Raw genomic sequence first — 11628 nt, forward strand, 5'->3', positions numbered from 1 at the left:
AATTCGAAACAAGTTTCATACATGAAGATGCTTATTACAGCATTACATTTTGGAGAAAAATAACCTAAAAATCCAACAAAAGAAAAGTAATATACAATTATTGAAACTAATTATGAAACCCAGCAACATGGAAATGCTTGTGAAATACTAAATTTTTTAAAAAGCAGAATGCACTATTGTATGATTATAAGTATGTAAAAATTTTAAAGATAAAAGCAGTGATAATCCCATTGTTGGCTAGGGTGTGGGGAAATTAGAAAACAGTTTCCTGGTGGGTATGCAAAGAGGGACAATGTCCTCTGAGGGCATTTTGGCAATATCTTTTATAGCCCAACAGTGTGATGGATTTGACCCAATCCATACAAAAATTTGTCCACAGTAAATAATCAAGAATATTTATAATGACATAGTTGCAAGGACGTTTAAAAAAGAGAATAACCTGCATATCCAACAGCAGGGGATTATTAGAGTATATAAAATGGAATGATACAGTCATTAGAAAATACAACACAAGAGTAATAATGTAGAAAAGTGTTTGAGATTTATAAGGAAGTGAGGGAAAAAAGAGAATATGAAGCAGTATGAACTTTAGGATAATTATTTTTTAAAGAAGCATAAATAGAAATATATATAAATATAAAAGTGGTTACCTGTACATTATAATTTTTATTTTCTTCTTTTTGCTTTTTTCAGTTTCCTCAATGAGCACGTTATTTTATAAAGTGGAAAAAAACTAATAAAAGTTGTTTTCAAAAACACGGGACAAACTGGAAAGAAATATATCAGAATGCTATTCAGAAGTACATTATGGAAAATAGTATACTAGGGAGATGTATTTCATGAAATTTTTTCTTCTCTTTTTCAGATTTACTGTAAAGTTGTTATATGTTTTCAGTAATATCCGTAAAAGATAAAATATTTATATGCAGTGAAATATAGAGCATATGTGGTAATTATTTTTATAATTTAATATTACATTTTTAAAATGCTCTCTGCGGCTCCTACTCCCCTGATATGAACCTGCCTGGGTCCTGCCCTCTTCCCACTGCATGTCACTAAGTCATTCACTGGGTGAGGGGCAGCATTACTGTGGTGGAGACTCTCCTGTGCCTAGGGCTGGTTCAGGGGATGCCACTTTCAAGTCTATCCAATGGCAGAGGAGCCCTGGGAGATCCGTTTGGCTCTCAGTTCTTGACCTTGTGAGCAACTGCTCCCCCCGCACCCCTCTGTGTTCCCACATGTACACGCAATGTAGCTCCACGAATAAATGCCCTTGTTACATTACTAAACTTTTCTAGAGGTATTTGCCTCCTGGTATGAGCTGAGTCCCATTCCCAAGGTCTTCCACTAACATCTACATCTGTCAAGGTATTTCACTTTCTTCCTGGGGCCTTAGCCTTCCCATCTAATAATGAATCCCCAATAAAAATCTTTCCTTAAATGTATTTTTTAGTGCCTGCTGCTGCTGCAGATAGCGATAATGATAACAACATAACAGCATATGGTGGTAATAATAATAACCAACACTTATGGAAAGTTTAAAACTGTGTCAGGCACCAGGGTAAGTGCTTCTACATGTATAATTCCACCTATTATTCACAACAGTTCAATAAGTGGTATTGGTGGATGAAAAAACTGAGGTTAACAGGGGCTAAGCTTGTCTCTACCCTCCACAGAATGGAAGAACGGCTGATTCCCACAGAAGGCAGATAATCTCTACTGTGGAATAGCCCAGGAAGACCATTGGGGTGCATCTGTTCGGACTTAAACCTCTGAGCTGACTCAGGGCTTTTCCCACTGACAGCTGCCCATGGCTGGCCAGTGACGTCCCAGGAGCAATGGTCCTCAGAGCCTCCTCAGACCTGTGCCTTCCAGCTACAACCCAATGGGAGGGTGGGTACCAGAGGATGGCCTGGTGGTGATGTGGCTTTCCCCAGGTCTAAGTTCCATCAGGGCAGTCGGTCAATAGCCAGTAAGAGTATCTGGCACTTTCTGAACATTTACATATTACATTTCTGGGAACCAAACCCAACATGTCAGTGGATCCAGTTCTAAGGGAAGAATCTCCAGAATTCAGCTTAAGAAAATGATTAAAGCTTCCATTCGTCTTTACATTTTACAAAGTTCCTCCACATATTTTATCTCATTTGATCTTCATAATCATGCCTGGGCTTGGGTATGATTATCAGGAAACGGAGAAGTTAAGTGGTTTGCCTAAGGTCACGCTGCTAATAAGTTGCAGAGTCAACTGGAAATTAAATCCAGTCTTTGACTCCCAATCTGGTGCTCTGTCCACTCCGCACAGCAGACTTGTGTGTCTTCTAACCCTTGCACTTTAGGAACTTCACAGAGTGGGCAAGTTTACCCTCAGACACCGGGAATCCTGAGGCCCAGTCCCTTTCTCCACTGAGGGATGAATTCGCTGCCTCTGCTCCTTGTCACCCCATCTCCAATTATTTCCTCCTGTCCTTATTCCTCTCAAACCCTCTTTTATCATTTGCATTTTGAAACTGTTTCCTTAATTATTCTCCTGCTGTTGGAATCCTGCTCCCCCTTGTCTTTGTGGCATCCTTTGATTTATCTCTGTCTGGATAACAGCTCCCCGATTCTCCTTGGGGAATTCAATTTTCATTCATTTTTCTGCTGGGCTAGATTGATATAGACCCTCTGCCCCGGTCCATATTAGTCATCCCAGCAGAGAAAACCAGGGAGACAAACCCTAAGCCCAGCCCCTGGGGAGTCACTGTCTTGTTCGGGGAGCCACAAGGAGTTCTCCAATGAAAGGACAGGGGCCTTTGCTCTTCTCCATCTGTCCACCCAGTCCTCCCAGTCATTTGTCACAGGCCCCTTTTGTGAGCCCACCACTTTGTCATTTGTCTCCTTCTCTTCCCAGAATCTTCCAGGGATCTCTCCCCGCTGGGATGCCGATTAGTTACTGCTCATCTGAAACCTGCCCTGTGTCCTTGACACAGGAATTTAAGGGACATGGAAAAGAGATGGTCCTGTACTTGGACATCTAACTCTTAAAATGAGATTATGAGTCAGTAAGTGGCTGAGAAACGGAATAAGTGAAGGGCACTGGGATCCTTAGAGAAAGAAGGAAAGTGACAAAAGCTAACCCTTATGTCGCCGGCACTGCTCTAAGTGCTCCGTATATGTTAACTCGTTCAATCCTCACAAATCCCCTGAGGCAGGAACTATTATTATCCCCATCAGATGAAGAAACTGAGTCAGCACAGAGAGGTCAAGTGATGTGCCCAAGGTTGCACAGGTAGTAAGAAGTGGAGCCAGGGTATTGTCATAGGTAGTCTGGTTATATTTCTGCCAGCACCATAAAGTAACTTTTATTTGAAGGTTCCTGGGCATCGCCAGGTGGTGGGTCCACACAGAATACATTACCTGGCAAGGCCAAATCCTCAGATCCACCTGTGCAGCTATCGTACCCCATGGCCTATGTGTATGGGGAGCAGAGGAATGAATTGGGGAACTTGGTCTCATTCTAATCTCAGGGTTCTTTCTTTTGATTTCCTATCAAAATTCTAGAGTATTTTAGGTTATTTCTTAATTCATGCATTCACTGAACATCTATTGAATGCCAGCTTCTGGCTGGACCCTGGAAGACAATGACCGGGGTGTCAGGTGCAGATAGCCCGTAGCCTACTCTGCTCCAGGATTCCCAGCCTGCCGGTGACATAGTGTCAGCAAAGTTCCCCAGGTGCATCTGCCTTCCTTGTGCTGGGAGGGACTCAGAGACTGGGTTAGCAGACATTTGGGTTCTAGGCTCAGGGTACCTGCATTCAAATCCCAACTTGTGTACAACCTAATTGGGGTAACCGTTGGAAGTTTCCTTGCTTTGCCTTCTCAATGGCTAAATAACAACAGTACTGTCCTCACAGATGGTCACCTGAAGCACCTAGGGAGCTTTTCCCTAGAAACGCTGGCTGGCATCATTATTGTACCCCCTCTGTAGTATTTTGCCTGCTTTTCTTTCTCTTGTTTTATATTTATGGGAGAGGCAAGAAACTCTCTTGGAACTTTCAAGCAAAGACTAGAACTTGGGAGCTCTTCTTTCCTAAAAATGTTAGTTGGGAGAGAGACCCATGATTGATTTGTTTTCCCCCTTTTGGAGGCGGAGGAGACCCCTACTCTTACAGCATGGTTACAAGCTGAGGTCAAGTGCCTAAATTACTCCTTGGTGAAATTTTAACCATCTTGTGAAAAGCTCCCACTCCACTATGGAAACAGGCAGCTTTTGTACCAAGCAAAGGAGACAGGATGGTACAGCTGGGTGGTGGCTGGGAGAAGGGTTCCCTGAAAATAGCCTTCTGATGCAATGGGTCAGACCATCAGGGCTCCCTTGACACCTAGGGCAAGTTACTTAATCTTGCCAACTTCTTTCCTCAACTGTAAAATTGGGAAACACCTCCCCTACATTGCAGGGTGCTTGTTGGATTAGAGATAATGCACATAAAGCCCAGAGCCCTGTGCTCAACACACAGAAGGCAATCAGATGTCATTGTGGTGGTTGTTAAGAAGGTGACCCACAGTCGTAATCAGTAACTGGGCTCTGCTCTTTCTGCATCCTTCCCCAAACAGCCTCTCCATGGCACACTGAGATACTCGATGCTATATCTTCTCTTCAGAAGAACTGCTCTGCCCACACAACCTGCAATTATGCTCTCTTTGCCTTTGTTTTTAAAGTTGACCTAATATCCAAGTTCATTTAAAGAAAGAACTTGGAGTCCAGATGTTGCACAGCTGACACCCTTTCTCCCTACCCCATTTCCCTCTTCAGTCTCCAGGACTCAGGGGCATCCTGAATCCAAGAATGATTCAGTGACCAACATTTTTGTGGTGCTTTATAGCTGGTTAAGGGCCTTCCCACACCTTTTCTCACCCAAGCCAGGTAGGGCCCATCGTAATCCGACCACATTACCGATGAGGAAACAATGCAAAAATGTGGGGCTGTCTACACTACCATACCAGGGCCCACTCCCAGAGCCTCTAACCTGATGATCTGTTGTCTCAGCTTCTAAGGAGGAGGCTATAAACGGGGAGCAGGAGGAAGAGGGGTGGGAAGTCCAGCCTGGATCCATTTGAAAATAGCTGCAGGTGTCAAGGCTAACCTATAAAACAACCCTGTCATCATCTCGGCGAAAGAATTTTTACTGGAGGAACTTAACTCAGCAGTTTCCTCTCAGGAACTGACTTACAACCAAAAAAACATGAATGTGCCAGATGTGGGCAGAGGTGACAGGAGAAAGGCCAGGGTAGGGGTGGAGTTCATGTGAGAAGTGGTGAGGCGGGGGTCAGACTCCCGACCCCGAGACCAGATGGACTTCAGTTTCGCTGACTGCTGGAGGGTGACCCACTCTGAGCCTCCACTTACTGACTGGTATGTGGAGAGTGCTAGTATTGTCACAGGAGGGCTCCAGCTGTTAGCACAGGGCCTGGCACATGGAAAGTCCCCCACAGATGCCCGCTATTGTGAGTGTATAAGGACGAGGAACTTCTTTTACTTCTCTCACTGCTCGGCCATCTCCTCTCTTCACAGCCCTGGTTCACTGGGAAGGGGCCTGCCCTTCATCACCAAAACTTTCTGCCTGCAGTGAAGGGACAAAGACATACTGTGACTATGGCCATTTTGGATGGTCAAAGAAGAAATACTGAGAGCTCTGGGGGGCAAAGGATTTCCCCAAGACCTCACCGAGGAAGCAGTCCATAGAAGACATAAACCCTGGCTCTACTCTACCTCTGAGCTTGGTGGCTGTGAGAAGTTGCACTGTCCCAGCCTCTGTTTTCCTGTGTTAGCTGGGGATGCTAATACTCAGATAGTTCTCCTGAGAAGGGGTTGTTGGGGATCATATGAGATCATATGAAAAGCCCCTGAAGCAAATGCTCCGTGAAAGTTCATTCTACTCCCCCGTCCCTGCACACACAGGATCCTCCATTTACAGTGTGCGTAACTCACCTGGGAGTTTTGTTTAAATACAGATTCTGATTCCGCAGGTCTGGGACCTGAGAGTCTACATTTCTAACAAGTTGCCAGGCCATGCCCTTCCTGCTGGCCCGTGGACGCCACTGTGTGTGGGCATGCTCTAGGGCACCGCTGTCCAATACAGAAGCCGCTAGTCACATGTGGCTACTGAGAAATGTGGCTGATAGGAAAAGAAATGTGCTATAAATGTCAATTGCATGTTGGATTCTAAGACTTAATACAAAGAAAAGAGTGTAAAGTGTCTCATTAAGATTTTAGAAAGCTTTATTCCATGTTGAAATGCTAATCTTTTGGCTATATTAGGTTAAATAAAATCGTTTATTAATTTCATTTCTTTTTTCTAGTTGCATGGCTACCAGCAAACTTAAAATTACTCAAGTGGCTGGCATCATATTTCTGTTGGACCGTACTGTTCCTGGGCGTTTTGACCTGGCTGTACTGTGCTCATACACACACACACACGCATACAGCAGTCCCTTTTTTCCCCCTTAGAACCTAGCACATTTTCTGGCTTCGAGTAGGGGACTGATAAGCATTTGCTGGTGCATGAGTGGGGAGGATGCCCACAAATGGAGCCCCATGAGAGATGGCCCCGCACGCTGGTGAAGAGACCTCAGCTGCAGCAGGGAGCCAGCGGGGCTGAGCAGGTGGCTCTGCCTGAAGAATGGCCATCTCCCCCTTGCAGTTGACCCTGACCTGCCACCCATCCATTCTCCGTCATCCTCGGCCCACCCTCTGCTCTTTTCAAGGCTTTGATGGCAAAGAAAAAGGAATTCTAGTGTTCCCTCCCCAGGGCTCGCCAGATAAAGAAGATGGTCACAGGGTCGCCTGAATCCAGGGACCAGTCTGGGCCCCGCAGGCTTCCTGCCTTCCCTGAAAGCCACCTCAGCTAACACTGGGGGCCCCACCCCTTTCCTCTGCTTTCCTCTCCCAGGCTTCTCTCTGTGGTCTTCACCCCATCCCTGCTAGGAGGGGTGGGGGTGAAGGGGGAGGGATGGGAGAGAAATCCAAGATCATGGGCACGGGCCAGGTATGAACGTGCATAGACCTCCCTGAGCCCCTGTCACAGCCCGACGGGGTCTTAGAGAAAGAGATGGCAAGCAGCTTCTAAAGATGCTCCCCACGTCCACTCTGAAACTAGCAGGACCGCGCAGAGCCCAGATTCCCACATCTTCTGATCCCACCAGCGACCAGAGTCAGGTTCCAGGGCACTGCAGTCTGAGATCTGGGGGTACGAGGACATACGGGGAAGGAAAACCAGCCCAGAAGAGGTTGTGGTGGAGCAGGAAAGTCCCCAGGGTGCTCGGGAGCTGGGCTCTGCCCCAGACCACAGGGCTCCGAGGGGACTGCTGCCGCCTCCACCGGGGCCTGGGCATGTGTGCACGTGGGCCCTTATCCTCCCACTTCAGTATCTCCCGCACCCGCCTCCTGACTGTTTCCTTTCCACGCCTCTGATACTAAGCAGGACAAAGCATTCTCGGAGCATGTGAACTTACCAGAGGTCAGGGGAAGACTCTGCCTTCATGGTGAGGACTGGAGGCTGGAGCTGCTGTTCTCAACGCGTGCTGAGTGCAGGCGGCTCTAGAGGAAAGTCAGAGAGTGTCTGGGAGGGGAGCGGCACCCCCATCTAGGGTGGGAGCTGGGGGAGGGGTGTGGGGGGCAAGGGCGGGGCTGTTCCAAAGGAGGAGGCCAAACGGACAGATCGGGACAGAGCCCAGGGGAGGCCCTTCTCCTCTTTCCTCTGAGGAAAGGTGCTCTTCTCCCCCTTGGAAGCTGGGGAAATGAGGGTCTGTCTGGGGGAGGGTAGCAGAGGGGCTAGAGACCGCCTCAGAGAAAATTAAATTGCACTTGAGGGCAAATTCTATTAGGGAATAGAGCCTGTCTCTCAACAGCCTGCGTCCATTTAGGTGATTAGCTCAGCCCAGCACCTCCACCCCAGAGCCTGGTGAGCTCTCTCCCTCAGCTGGGGGAGACGGGCCTGTGGCCTCTGGGGGCCCAGCCGCCCCTGCTTCCCTTTCCTGCCCCCCAGCCCACTCTGGGAGGACCCTTCTCTCACCACTCATGGCCCCCCAGGCTCTTTGAAAGTGGCCAAGAGGGTGTGAGCCCCTGGCTGTCCTCCTAGAGCACAGGCCGAAAACAAGGACAGGCAAGGCCAGGGAGGACCGAGCTGGGATTCCCACTGCTTAGGCCTGGGGCAGGGATGGGGGAGGTCAGAGGTCAGATGAAGGAGACCACTGGGCACCGGGTGGTCAGATGGCTGGAGGATGGGAAGGATCTGGATAGGAGGAGAAGGGGGAAGAGAAGGGGTTCCCGTGAGCGAAAGGGCACAAGTAAAAGTGAGGAGATGGACAAAGAGGCAGGGTTTGAATGGGCAGAATTTGGCACCAGGGAGTAGGTACAGAGAAATACAAGTGACGACACTTGGAGAATGTCCACTGTAATGATAAATTAATGTAAGGGAACAGTAACTGGTAAAATAAATTCATCTGTAAAATGGGCATCATAATATTATCAAGTACTTTACGGGGCTGTTGTGCTACCCAAGTGCACATACTGAGTTCACCAAGTGTTCAGGATAGTATTATTAGCTATTGGCTGTGTGTTAATACCTGCCACACTGTATCCAAGCTTTGGCAGAAAGGTCTAGATTGAGGCCCCGTGACTGAGGCCCACTTACCAGCCCCCTACTTCCTAGCACCAGTGGCACCTGATTCACCAGGGTTAGGTCCCTGATTCACGGGCCAGTGTCAACCGGCTGGACCAGCCTCTGGACCCTGCCGGCCATCAGCCCATGAAGAGATGGTGCGGGGCCTCCTCTCCTCGGTATTGAAAGCGTTTGCTTGATTTCCTTCCATTTCTGGCTATAAAATTATTTCATCTGCTTAGCGAAACACCTGAAATGTATCATGAGGAGAGCCCGTACGTAGTTTCCAGAACGAGCAGAAACATCAGTGCAGGCAACATAAAATGAGTTCTGAGAACACATAATGCAGCAGCATCTCTGACCTGCGGCCGGAATTATTCTATTGTATGTGACCCTCCTCTTGAGGGCTCGTCTAAGGCTCCCCCAAGTGCCTTGAGGACATAGAATTTCAGCCCCAAGCGAGCTTGACTTTTAAACCAAGGGTTAAACCGTTTCTTTATATTGCTGGGGTGGTTGCACTAGCCCAAATAGCAAGAAATGTGTGTTCTGTGGGGAGGGCAGCAGAGGGGGTGTTCAGAAAGGGAGGGAAAGAAAGGAAGTGCGTGCTGTGCGGAGTGCAGGAGGTCCCCAGTCTCGAGGCCGCGTGCAGGATAGTCACGCTGTTCATTGCAGCGGGGAGAAACCCAGGACTGCTCTGCCCATTTCTCCAGCCCAGGGTCTCTCTCAGAGAAGCTACCCCCGCCCAGGGATGGGCTCCAGTGAGTCCCACCCACCCCTGCCTCCTGCTCAACTGTCAGGGTGTGGGTTTAGCCCCTGAAGTACAGGTGAGCCCTAGGAGCCGGCTGGCGCCCTCCCCGTGGAGGTTGCCCAGGTCCCACAGGGTCCAGGCTCTCTGGCCTCAGACACACCAGCTAGTGTGGACGAGGCCCCTGCTTCCTGAGAACGCCCTCCCCTCATCCCTGTGCTAACATGGGGCAGGTCCCTCCTGGGGTTCCAGCATTGTCATGACAACAACATCCATGATAATACACACATTGCTGCCCTTAGCTTGGGTGCCCGCACCTTGTCCCGGCCACTCAGTCATGGGGATCCTCTTGGGCGGCTCTGAGAAGGCATTCAAGCACTGTTGATTCTCACTAGCTGTTCTCTCCAAAGGCGACCTCATTTACTAGCGGCCTCAGCGCTGGAGACCTTGGGCAAGTTACTCAACCACAGGAAAACGGAGAGAGCAACACCTGCCTCAGGATTACACCTGAAATGATTGCGCTCAGGGCCTGGCCCTGAACAGGTGCTGTATAGATGGTAATAAATGTTGTTATGACAGCCTTGGGCCCCGTCCTTGACACTCTCTGCTGACAGTAAAGAAACTGTCTTGTTTGCCATTATGTCTCCAGCTCCAAGTGTAGGGACCAGCATATTATGGGGTCTTTGTAAATATATGTTACACGAACGAATGAAGGAGCGAGTGAGTTTGTAAGCAATCCGCTGCTGCAGCCCGAGAACGGGAGGAGCGCATCCTCCCAGGGGCAGAAGCAGGCTCTCAGCTGCTGCTCCCCGGGCGGCCACGCGGCCCTGTCGGGCCTGTTTAGGCTGCCGGGCCTGTTATCAGCGTGGTCGCTGGCTGGGGACTCAGGCTGACTCAGCTGTCAGGGCCCTACTTACCTCTCACCCTTAATGGTCCCTGGCTTTTCATGTACTTCCTGCTCTCCCGTGGCACTCTTTGGACTTTATTACATATGCCACGTGATCCCTGTGATGAGAGTTAAAGAAGAAGGGGAAAGCCTGGGATAACCACCCAGACACCAAGACCCAGGAAAAGCCACAGCAGCCTCCTGCTTCAGCGCTGCTTGCTGGGACAAGGCTGGGGGATTCCTGCCCACCAGCCCCCAGGGTGCGGCCCCAGGCCCAGGGTGCACACTGCTTCTTTCCTTCTTTCCAAGTCCTGGCCCCTTTTTAAAGCCACCTCTGGCATCGCAGGACCGGATCCTCAGGCTGGAAGCATCTGAGAGGACTTCTAGCCCACTGCCTGCCCTGCAGAATTAGGTCCGTGCACCCCTGCGCGGCACGCATCTGGCCTGTGTGTGGACACGGCAGGTTTCAGGGGCTCCCTCTTCAGAGGCAGCCAGGACCATTACCAGGCAGTTCTGCCCAGGACTATTCCTTCCCACAAAGTTTTGCCTTCGAATAAATTTAATTGAAAGTGTGATTTTGCTATGTGTATGTTACGTATGCTTCAGAGTTAGCGCCCAAATTATTGTAAATTCTCTCAAAATAACTGTACCATCTGGAGTTACTTGCTTTTCCACCATGTATTGAAATGACAATGATAAGAGGTGAGCTCCAAAATTCACTATTAGATCTTTGCTTTTTCAAAGTGGGCTATGATTTTTAACTGAATTTTAGATTGTTGACTATTTCCTGAAAACACAAAAACGAGTTGCTCTCAAAAATTTGGTTGCCACTTACATGACCAGATCCTTAAAGAGCACACACAACCACACCACGTTCTCATCCATGGAGTAGACCTTTGGGGTTTATGCTAGTCAGAAGAGGTCACATGGTCGTGTGTCACACAAGTGATGTCTGATGAACATCTCTAGTATCTGCCTTTGTGGGGTACCCTCCCCTTGAATCTGGGCTGGGCCTGTGACTTACTTCAACCAATAGAATGCAGCAGGTGTGTCACTGGGCCTGTTCTGGGATTAAGCTTTAAGAAGGCATGGCACTTGGGGGGGGGGTTGGCGGCCCTGTGTTTATAAGATGTTCACCGCTCTGCCAAAAGCTCGCCAAAAAGAGTCTATCAATGGACACATCTTACAGCGCTTCTGAGAACCTAAATTAAAAAAAAAAAAAAAACACTTTTTGGCATCTCTGCTCTCCCTAGGGTACTGAGTGCAGCCAGGGCAGAGAGCCGAACTGGCCTGGGACAGAGAGGAGATGAGTCTTAGCAAAGTCAGGAAGTGTTTTACTTACAAGTGCGTGTGGA

This window comes from Aethalodelphis obliquidens, unplaced genomic scaffold (assembly GCF_003676395.1).
Source record: "Aethalodelphis obliquidens isolate GAN/ISIS:26980383/991018 unplaced genomic scaffold, ASM367639v1 scaffold55, whole genome shotgun sequence".
Lineage (NCBI taxonomy): Eukaryota > Metazoa > Chordata > Mammalia > Artiodactyla > Delphinidae > Aethalodelphis > Aethalodelphis obliquidens.